Source organism: Chinchilla lanigera, unplaced genomic scaffold (assembly GCF_000276665.1).
Source record: "Chinchilla lanigera isolate Chin_1 unplaced genomic scaffold, ChiLan1.0 scaffold00089, whole genome shotgun sequence".
Lineage (NCBI taxonomy): Eukaryota > Metazoa > Chordata > Mammalia > Rodentia > Chinchillidae > Chinchilla > Chinchilla lanigera.
The window spans coordinates 9011258-9020564 of NW_004955490.1; the positions used below are offsets into that span (position 1 = coordinate 9011258).

Below are 9307 nucleotides of genomic sequence, written 5' to 3' on the forward strand. Positions count from 1 at the left end.
TTTTACTTCTTCCTTTCCTATCCTTATTCCTTTTATTTTTCTTTCATGTCTAATAGCTCTGGCTAGTGATTCCAGGACTATGTTGAACAGCAGTAGTGACAGTGGACGTCCTTGTCTTATTCCTGATTTTAAAGTAAAAGATTTCAGTTTTTCTCCATGTAGTATGCTGTTTGCTGTTGGTTTTTCATAAATGGCTTTGATCAGATTGAGGAAAAGACCATCTATTCCTATTTTCTGTAGAGTTTTTATCATGAATGCATGCTGGACTTTGTTGAAAGCTTTTTCTGCATCTATTAAGATGATCATGTGGTTTTTATCTTTGGCTCTATTGATATGGTGTATAACGTTAATTGATTTGCATATATTGAACCATCCCTGCATTCCTGGAATAAATCCGACTTCGTCGTGGTGTATGATTTTCTTGATGATTTGCTGCATTTTATTTGCTAGCATTTTATTGAATATCTTTGCATCTATATTCATTAGGGAGATTGGTCTGTAGTTCTCATTGTTGGTTGGGTCTTTCTCTGGTTTTGGTATCAGTATAATACTTGCCTCCAGAAGTGATTTAGGGAGAAATGCTTCCTTTTCCATTTCATTGAAGAGTTTGAGGAGGGTTGGTATTAAATCTTCTCTGAATTTCTTGTAAAATTCTGCTGTGAATCCATCAGGGCTTGGATTTTCTTTGTCAGTAAGTTTTTAATCACATTTTCAATCTCATTAATTGATATTGGGTTATTCAGGATTTTTATATCTTCTTGACTCAACCTTGAAATTCACATATATCTAGGAATCTGTCCATTTCTTTTCAGTTTTCTATCCTATGGGAGTAAATATTTTCAAAGTAGGTATTAATGATCTTCTGAATTTCTGTAGAATCTGTAGTAATTTCATCCTTTTCATTCCTTATTGCATGAATTTGTGCTCTTCCCTTTCTTTTTTGGATAATGTTGGCTAGGGGTTTATCAACTTTACTTATTCTTTCAAAGAACAAACTCTTTGATTCATTTATTTTTTGGAGGGTTTTCCTCATCTCAATTGAATTAATTTCAGCCTTGCTGTTCATAATCTCCTCCCTTCTTTGGGCTTTGGGCTTGACTTGTTCTTTTTCTAGGAGTTTGAGGTGCAGCATTAGGTTTTTTATTTGTTCACTTTCTGTTTTCCTTATATGTGAGTTCACTGCTATAAATTTCCCTCTGAGGACTGTTTTTATTGCATCCCACAGATTCTGGTAAGTTGTATTTACATTTTCTTTTGTTTATAGGTATTTTTAAATTTCTTCTGGACCCATTGTTTGTTCAGGAGGTTGTTGTTTAATTTCCAATTGTTGTTTATGGAGTTTTGGGAGTTCCTTTTGTCATTAATTTCCAATCTCATTGCACTGTGGTCAGATAATATGCATGGGATAATTTCAATTCTTTTGCATTTAGGTAGGTATGCCCCATGGGCTAGAATGTGGTCTATTTTAGAGAAAGTCCCATGTGCAGCTGAGAAAAATGTGTATTCTGATGTTGTGGGGTGGAACACTCTGTATACATCTACTAAGTCCATTTGTTTGCAGCTTTGGTTCATCAAGATCTCTTATTCCTTTGCTGATTTTTTGTCCAGTTGACCTCTTTGTGTCAAGGGATGCTGAGGTCCCCTATTACAATAGTGTTATTAATTATATGGGTTTTCATGTCTGTTAAAATTTGTCTTATATAGTTTGGTACTCTGATATTTGGTGCATACATATTTATGATTGTTATCTCAACCTCTTGCAGTTTTCCCCTGACAAGTATGTAGTGACCTTTATCACTTTTGATTGTTGTCGGTTTGAAGTTTACATTGTCTGCAAACAGAATAGCTACACCTGCTTTTTTCTTGGTTCCTGTTACATGGAGGATTGTTTTCCATCCTTTGACTTTCAGTCTATGGATTTCCTTTAGAGTAAAATGTATTTCCTGTAAACAGCATATCGCTGGATTTTGTTTCTTAATCTACTCTGCCAGTCTGTTTCTTTTGATTGGTGAACTGAGGCCATTTACAATTATGGTTCTAATTGATATGTGTTGACTTATCATTGTCATGTTATTTACTTGCATTGGTTTCTTTCTTTTTCTACCTGTTTAATTGCTTGCTCTTCTTGACAGTTCCTTTTTACTGTTGTTCTTGAAATTGTGGTCAGATTTTTCTATGTCTAGAATATCTTTTAGTAATCTTTGCAATGATTGTTTGGCACTGATGAAGTTCTTCATTTGTTCTTTTGGAAATATTTTATTTCTCCGTGGAATTTGAGGGCTAGTTTGGCATGGTACATTAGTCTTGGTTGGAAGCTGTTCTCTCTCAGGACCTGTAATATTTCACTCCAAGCTCTTCTTGATTGGATGGTTTGTGCTGAGAAGTCTGCTGTAATTCTGATGGGCTTCCCTTTATAGGTAATCTGTTTCTTTTCTCTAGCAGCTTTTAATATTCTGTTCTTTTGCTGAAGATCTGGGAACTTGACTATTACATGTCTGGATGTAGTTTTAGTTTGGTTATAGTTAGTTGGAGTTCTATATGCTTCATTTACTTGTAAATCAGGTTTTGTTTCCATATTTGGGAAATTTTCTGCTATTATTTCTGCAAATATTCTTTTTATGTCATTGTGTTGCCTCCTGCTGTTTCAGTGACTCCTACTAGTAGTACATTATTCCTCTTTGCCTCGTCTTGCAGGTTTTGAATTGATTTTTCCTGGTTTCTTGTTGATTTTAGGAGATCCTTTCTTTCACGATCACTAGCTGCCATGCTGTCTTCAAAATCTGAAATTCTATCTTTGGCTTCATTCAAGTGGTTTTGGTAGCTTTCAATAGAAGCTTTGATTTCCTGCATACCTCTTTGAATCTGATTCATGCATTCTAATTCATTTCTATTTTTTTCATTTAATGTTTCCATCCATTGCCTATGTTCTTCTATTTTTTATATGTTTCTTCTTTAGATGTACTGAGCAGTTCTTTCATTATTATTGTCATTTCATTTTTTGCCTGAGAGATTATTTCTGATCTGATCTCTTCTATGGCCTTATGGAGTTGTTTCTTTACTTCCATTACAATCATTTCAGCAATTTCAGGCATGTGTTTACCAAGTTCTGCTATGTTGTTGTCTCTTGGACTTGTTCTGAGTGGGGTGGAGTTCTGAGATTGTGTTTTAGTCCTTTGTCTTGTCATGTTTGATACCGAATGTAGAAAGCTCAGTCTCCCTCTTCCCTGGCTGCTCAGCAAAGGCTGCTAGTGTCCTTAGTTTTCCTGGTGGTCAGGCTTGCCCCTCAGTGTCCACTGAGATGCACTACTTAGTCTGAGGTTTTCTGGCAGATGGTGAAGTGTATCTAGTCATCCCAGGTCTCAGACATGGGCTGTGATACCTGCTGATGGCAGACCACCTGATCCATTGTCCCCTTGCAGTTCAGGGTGCATGTATGACCTGGACTCAGGTTGCACTGGTGGCACAATCCTGGTCCAGTTGACCTCTGTCCCCAGGCAGTTCAGGGTACAAGCAAGATCAGACATGAACTGCAGGATCAACTATTTGTAGGCCACTTGATTTTGGGTCTCCAGTCATTTTAGGATGTGCACAGGAGCTAGACCTGGGCTGCACCAACAGCAATCACAGACTGCCCATGTCTGTGACTTCCAGGAGGTTTGGGTGCCTGTAAAGCACAGACTTGAACCGCGGTACCCAGAGCTCAGAGAGCATCTGCTCACTCGGTGCAAGGAACATGTAGGGAGGGCCCACACATGAACCCTGGTGAGAGCAGTTCATGAGCCTTCTGAGTGAGTAACTATCTGCCCTGGGTGCACGGAGGGCAGAGACTCAGACTGCAATGGCAGCAGGGTCCTGGGTCACCCACTCTGCCCCCAGGAAGTAGATGGGAAATACCTGGTTCTCTCCACGGCTTTCAGCTGGGAACCATGTTGTCAGCGGGTCGTCATTCTTCAATTTTAGAGAACATGAACTTGTCCCAGATATCTTTCAGGTTGGAAGTTTCTTTCCCCTATATTAAGCTCAGCTAGCAACATACAGCTCAGCTGGACAAGGTATCTTTGGCCCTTGTTTGAGAAGAGTTCTGCCAGAACAAAAAAAAGTGGAATAATTTTTTGCCTCAACACTTCAGATAAAAACAAAGCACAGTGCACAAATAGCTACATAGTAGTTGTGGCTAAATATAACAATAATATTGGTGTAACTGTTCTGGAAGTTCATATATTTGCATTTTAAGATAATACGTTTGTCCTTTTTGCCATTGGATTTATGATTTCATTTGTTTCCTTGTCCTTCATCCTCAGGAAAGCTGTGTCTTAGGTGGTCAATTTACTATGATGATTATTACAAGGTGAAAAGTTACAAGTATCTTACAAGAGCACAACATCACCAGTATTAGAAATAGGAAATGGTTTCAAATTCAGATAGTTTTATTCCCAAAGATATAAGTTTCACTATTACTTCTACAATAGAAACAATTTAAACATAAAAGTGAAATAGTAAAGTAAGTACAATTTATCAGATATTGCTTATTATGTCACATTGCATGATAAAAGCAATGTATAAAATTATAGGCCCAAGATGAGCTCAATTGTGTACAAAAACATTTGGAAATAAAATTGAAAGGTAATATGACAAAAGGTTAGCTGTGCTTGTTTCTGAGCAGTACAGCTATATGTGTTTTTTTGTTTCTTTTTATATTTTTCTGTCTTTTTCAGATTTTCTACAGTAAGCATGTAATTACTTGTATAATCAGAAAAGCATTTTTTTAAGTAAAAAGGACAAGCAAGTCTCATAATAACAGTGCCTAAAAGCAGATCAGCAATCTGTTTTGGGCGTTTCCAAGGCAGTGAACCAGGCAAAAGTAAGGAGGATGATTTCAGAGTCTCCAGGGGAAACTTGTGTAGTTAGTTCCTAGGAAACTAGAAGTGTCAGCCATTCAAAACACATGTAAGTGTTTTTGGTGTGAATCAAAACCTTCCATTAGACATAATTTCAATGGCAGCTGTTACACAACCTGTACAAACTATTTTTGGTGTGAACAAAAATTTCAACAACATCGCAATTGTGTCAACTAATTCATGGTCCCATAGGTGTGAACCTCATCCTCCACTGGCCAAGATAAACTGCATAATTTAGAGGAAATACCTGATGCTATAGTGAAACTGACAAGGAAGACTTGGCAAAAAATTAAGACAGCTTTGCTGAATGTTTATTTCTTTACCTTATTGTTGTAACCTTAAAACAATTTGAAATATTTTTTAAATTACTAGATTTAAAAATGTCATAAGTATTTTGTGCCCTTTGTAATAAGAACAAAATTATATAACGACATAATCTCATTTCTTCTGGCTCCATCCAGTTGGGATAACCAATGTTAATCTTATGTATATCCTTACACATTTCTGTTATATATATGTTGTATTTCCTTACACATTTCTGTGATATATATGTTATATATCATATAGCATACACAAACACACACACAAATAGAGCTTCTCCTTCTCTTATTTCTTTACAAAAGTAGTGAGTTTTACACTCAAACTTACCGGTCATAGAATTTCCTTGAGTGTTTGTTAAAATACAGATTCCTGGGTCCTCTCCTAGGCTTCTTGAATTTGAGTTTTCAAAGTTAAGTGAGTCCTATAATCAGAAGAGTTTGGTAAGTGCTGTTTTAAACACTATTCTTCAGCCTGTTTTCACATTTTAACAATATACCATGTTTCCTTTCAGGTTAATTCCTAAACATCAAAGTTACTATCTTCAAGTCATTTACAGGGAAAAATAAAAAAGATTCAATAACCAAAAAAGGAATTATTTGTTTTACAAAAAATACTGTAAACAAAAAGATAAAAGAGTAGGAAAAGATAGCTGTAAGACATGTAGAGTGGTGGTGCGTCCAGAGGTCCCGTGGATCTGTTTCTTGCTTCATCAGTGTTTGGATAGAACAGACCTGGGGACTCCCTCTCTTATCTTCCATCCACCTTCCAGTTACAAATTTCAGGGCCATCTTCCAGCCTATCTCCTTCCAGGGCCTGACAACACCGTTCTTTAGTGAGTAGCTTCTTATTGCTGACCAGCCATGACCTCTCAGATTCATCAGAATTATTCCACTGAGATGGAGGCTGCCGTCAATAGCTTGGTGAACCTGCACTTTCAGGCGTCTTACACCTACCTCTCTCTGGGTTACTACTTCACACATGACGATGTGGCTCTGGCTGGCGTGGGCCATTTCTTCCCCTAGCTGGCCAAGGAGAAATGCGACAGCTCCGAGCATGTCCTGAAGATGCAAAACCAGCGTGGTGGCTGGACTCTTTTCCAAGATGTACAGAAATTTTCTGAAGAAGAGTGGGGTAAAACTCTGGGTGGCATGGAAGCTGCCCTGACCCTGGAGAAGAACCTGAACCAAGCTCTTCTGAATCTTCATGCCTTGGGCTCTGCCAAGACTGACCCCCATATCTGTGATTTCTAGGAGATGAGGAGGTAAAGGTCATCAAGAAGATAGGCAACCACCTGATCAACCTCCGCAGGCTGGCGGCCCCCAGGCCCGGCTGTGCAAGTACCTCTTTGAAAGGCTCACTCTTAGGCACTACTAGTTCTATGAGGTATGCTAATGGTATTTTGATTGGGATTGCAATAAATTTGTATAATAATTTTGGAAGTACAGCCATTTTCACTATGTTGGTTCTTCATACTGAAGAGGAAGGGATATATTTCCATTTTCTGATATCCTCTTTGATTTACTTTTTTAGAGTACTGTAGTTTTCAGTGTAGAGATCTTTCTTCCTTTGTTAGATTTATTTCTAAGTATTGCATTTTTCAATTCTATTTTGAAGGGTATTGTTTTCCTAATTTCTCTCTAAGTGTGTTTGTTATTTTTATGTAGGAATATTATTGATTTTTGGTGTTGACTTTGTATACAGCTATGCTACTGAATTTGGTAATTAAATCTAGAAGTCTTTTGGTGGAGTTTATGGGGTCTTCTATGTAGAGTATCATGGCATCTGCAAATAATGATAATTTAACTTCTTCATTTCCTATCTTTATTTCTTTCTCTTATCCAATTGCTTGGGCTAATATTTCCAGAACTATATTGAATAGGAGTAGTAGTAATACTGGATATCCTTGTCTTATTCTTGATTTTAGAATGACAGCTTTCAGTTTTTTGACCATTTAGTATGATGTTAGCTGTTAGTTTGTCATAGATGGCAGTTAACAGATTGAGATAAAGACCATCTATTCCAATTTTCTGTAGGGATTTTATATGAATGGGTGTTGGACTTTCTCAAATACTTTTTATGCATCTATTAAGATGATCATGTGATTTTTGTCTTTGGCTCTGTTGATATGGTGTATTACTGACTTGCATAAGTTGAACCATCCCTGCATCCCTGGGATGAATCCTACTTGATAATGGTATATAATCTTCTTGATGGCTTGCTGCATTCTGTTTGCCTGTATCTTATTGAAGATTTTGCATCTATATTCACTGGGGAGATTGGCCTGTAGTTTTCTTTTCTTGTTGGGTCTTTCTCTGTTTTTGTTATCAAACTAATATTTGCTTCCAGTAATGAATTTGGAAGTATTGTTTCCTTTTCAATTAATTACAGAGTTCCAGGAGTGGTGGTATTAGATCTTGTCTAACTTTCTCACAGAAGTCAGCAGTGAAGGACCTGGGCTTTCCTTTGTTGGTAAGTTTTTAATTACAATTTTGATTTCATTTACTGTTATTTGGTTATTTGAATTTTTATATCTTCTTCATTCAACTTTGGCAAATCATAAGTATCTAGAAATCTGTCCATTTTGCCTGTTTTCCATCTTATTAGAATAAATGTTCCTGACGTAGATTTGATGATCTGGATTACCACAGGATCCATTGTGATTTCAAACTTTTTGTTCCTAATTGCATGGATTTGAGTCTTTTCTTTCCTTTTTTTTTGATAAGGTGGGCTAACCTAATCTTTGATAAAGGGACCAAACAAACTCACTGGAAGAACTATAGCCTTTTTAATAAATGGTGCTGGAAAAATTGGCTTGCTACATGCCAAAGACTGAACATAGACCCAAGTCTATCACCATGCACCCAACTCAAGTCAAAATGGTTCACAGATCTCAATATTAAAACATGAACAAAAACCAAACTGCATGTGAAATACTTCAAAGAATCAACAGCTGAGATCTCATCCTACTGAAAAGTTTCTGCACATCTAAAGTAATCACCAGTAGAGTAAAAAGATAACCCACGAACTTGGAAAAAATTTTAGCTGACTGGTCCTCAGACAAAGGACTTCTATATAGAACACATAAAGAGTTAAAAAATGTCAGTCCCCCAAATTCAAAGACCCAATCCAAAAATGGGCAGCTGAGATGAATATACACTTCTCAGATAAGGAAATACAAATGGCAAATAAATACATGAGAAAATGTTCAACATCATTAGTCACTCGAGAAATGCAAATGAAAACAACATTGATATTCCGCCTTACTCCAGTAAGAATGGCTAGCATTAAGAAATCAACCAATAACAAATGCTTGTGAGGCTGTGGAGAAATAGGAACCCTTTTCAACTGCTGGTGGGAATGCAGACTGGTGAAACCACTGTGGAAATCTGTTTCGAGATTCCTCAGCAAACTAGCTGTAGAGGTCCCATTCAACCCAGCTATTCCCCTGCTGGGTATTTTCCCAGAAGATCTAAAAACATCATGTCACAGTGATATATGTGAACCTATGTTCATAGCAGCATAATTTGTAATTGCTTAATTGTGGAAGCAACCCAAATGTCCATCCACTGAGAACTGGATAAAAAAATTGTGGTACTTTTAGATAATGGAATATTACTCAGCTATAAAGAAAGATAAACTTGAGGCTTTTCTAGGTAAATGGTCACAACTAGAGACCATAATCATAAGTGAAATAAATCAGACCTGCATGTGCAAGCACCGCATTGTCTCACTAGTGTAAAACCTGAAAGAGTTAATTTAAACTCAGAGGTATGATAGACATTGTGAAATGATACGAAAGCACTCAAGGTTAAAGGGCAACTGGGATGTGGGAAAAGAGAAGGGAAAAAAGGAGAAATTTTGTGTGTATGTATATACAGTATAGTTAACATAGTTGCTCTACTGTCTTCTATTTCTTTGCTGAAAGAAACTGTTAATGAGTTCTTGATTGATTGATATTGCATTTCTCTGTTTTCATGAGAAACCACTTTGAAGACATCAGTATGTAATACAACAAGCATTGTTAATTTCCTACCACTTTGTTTGTAACTCTGTATTGTCTGTATTGTTCTTTTGCTATTTTGTGAAGG

At 36.8% G+C, this 9307-nt stretch overlaps 1 pseudogene; it reads left to right on the top strand.

The window, feature by feature from the left end:
- Positions 1-6079: 6079 nt before the first annotated feature.
- On the top strand, positions 6080-6593 carry LOC102028977 (annotated as a pseudogene).
- The last annotated feature ends 2714 nt before the right edge of the window (positions 6594-9307 follow it).